General features: G+C 31.2%; 1 protein-coding gene across 14 annotated transcripts in view; it reads right to left on the reverse strand.

Moving 5' to 3' along the window:
- Positions 1 to 2500, reverse strand: part of LOC124946660 (tensin-3-like) — a 171964-nt gene that overhangs the window by 95793 nt on the left and 73671 nt on the right. The window lies entirely within an intron of this gene.

Genomic DNA, 2500 nt, shown 5'->3' on the forward strand with positions numbered 1-2500 from the left:
TCCGTTTGGTCCATAAAAGATGACAGGAAGAAAGGAAGGAAGGAAGAAAGGAAGGAAGAAAAGAGATGAGTAGAGAGTCCTGTTGAGAAAGCGGAACCGGAAGACTTTATATTACTTGTAATACCAAGTCCTGTTATTCATGGACAGTGGGAGGGGATAGACTTATTCTCAAGAAAAGAATTTTCTTTTTCTCTCCCTTTTCTCCTTTTTCATTTGTTTTTTTTTTCTTTCACAAATTTTCTTACATTTTCTAGACACGATGAGGACACGATGGTGTTCGAGGATCGTATAAGATGACAGAAAAGAAAGACAGTAGTAGGAGGGTGCTGTTGAGAAAACTGAACCGGAAAACGTTATATTACGTGTAATACTAAGTCCTGTTATTCATGGAGAGCTAGACTTATTCTCAAGAAAGAATTTTCTTGTCTCTCTTTCTCTCTCTCTCTCTCTCTCTCTCTCTCTCTCTCTATTTCTTTCTATGTTTCTCTTTTTCTGAAATTTTCTTACGCATAATGAGGTTTAAGATCTATGATAAATTCACTTTTCAAACTGAAATTTTTCTGTATTCAACTTGAGAGACGATTTACTAGACGCCCTGATGACTATGGTGTTTGAAGAACGTATTTGTAAGAGGGTGTTAAAAAATTCCTTTTTCTCTCTTATTTTCCTTCGTCTATTTTATCTTTGGATAATAGAGAAAAGGGCGGTAGAAGGATTTAGAATTCCATCGTCTTGGAATTTCTTCGCTTTTGTGGTGACCATTCGTCGTACGTTCGGAGCAATTCATTTCTCTTAGAATACCTTAACTCTTCCCCCTAACTGCCATAGAGAATATTTCCTTTATGTTACTAAAACGAATTTTCTTCAACTTTCAAAGCATACTGCAAATATTAACTACTGTTATTATCTCTGGAATTTAGTGACTTAATCCATTCTCCAAAGCTCAAACCAAAAGGGTTGCATTAATTTTCAAGAACGAATGAAAATTTAATAGATGACGCTTCGTTGAACGGTCTCATTTAAAAGACTTTACAAATCTTGGGAAAAATTAATTCACAAAAACAAAATATATATATATATATATATATATATATATATATATATATAAAATAAAATAAAATAAAAGAAAAGAAAAGAAAAGAAAAGAAAAAAAATATATACGAATAAAATTATCAAATATTATCAAAATCAAAATAATCAATGTATGAGTTTTAAGTATTTGATACTTCGTATGAAAAAAAAAAAAAAAAAAAAAAAAAAAAAACTCAAAATGAAAATTAATGCAACAATAATAATAATAATATATTAATTTTCAAATAGTTCTTCGTAAATCTTAATTAAAAAAAAAAACAAAAAAATATCATGAGGTTGAAGGAAAATTAATTACTTGCACGTTTCACTTTAAATCCTATTTGTGACTCGTGTTTCAATATCGTAACAGAATGCTACTATTAGATAATAGATTTGAAAAGGTTTCTTTGTGAAACGTAGCAAAGCTGCACATTCATATAATCAGAACATACTATTCGAGCAACCCTCGAGTACAACGTACGATACTTAAGTATATAATATATGTCGGAGAGAGAAACTCGAAGGAGCATCGTTGAGGACCGAAACTTTCCAGTCTTGTCTTAGTGATGATATATATATATATATATATATATATATATATATATATATATATTATTGGTCAATGCCTATACCTATAGAAAAAAAGAAAGAGAGAGAGAGAGAGAAAGAGAGATAGAGAGAAGAAAAGAAAAACAAAAAAGATTAAAAAAAAAGATATGGGAAAGGATAAACATCGATAGGATTCTAAGAAGGACTATTTCGACAATGTGAATTTCGACGATCGACCTCGAATAGATCATCTCTCTTTCTCTCTCTTTATTGAGAAAGAATTCGAAGAGTTTTGTCTTTTTCTCTTCTCAATCTTTTCGACCCACCTCTGTCTGTCTCTCTCTCTCTCTCTCTCTCTCTCTCTCTCTCTCTCTCTCTCTCTCTGTTTGCGCAGTCTTTCACATTTTGCCTCATTTACATAGAAATTAATTGGGCACAATTACGTAAGATTTATGGCGCCAAGAAAATACCGCCGTCACTTTGATTCTTATTCGTGATTATGCCACTTCTTCTCACCTTCGAAATCGATTTTATAAAATGTATACTTTCTTTATATCTTTCTCTCTCTCTCTCTCTCTCTCTCTCTCTCTTTCTTTCTTTCTTTCTTCTTTGGTATCAACACCTCGAATTTCAAAATGTATCATTATAATAATATAATTAAAAAATATCTTTCATATTTTTCAACCCGTTTCTCACATCATACTCCTTTCGACAATCAGAGATATCATAAGTTATTAAGAGATGAAAAATTTTATTGAAAAATATCGTCGTTTCGTTTATAAATCGTTCGAAATCGTTTCTAACGAGCTGATATCAAAAGCTGATTCAAGTTCTTTAATTACGATCTTGCGATTTATCGAACGTAGCATCGTTTCGAAAT

Source organism: Vespa velutina, chromosome 1 (genome assembly GCF_912470025.1).
Source record: "Vespa velutina chromosome 1, iVesVel2.1, whole genome shotgun sequence".
NCBI classification, from domain to species: Eukaryota; Metazoa; Arthropoda; class Insecta; order Hymenoptera; family Vespidae; genus Vespa; species Vespa velutina.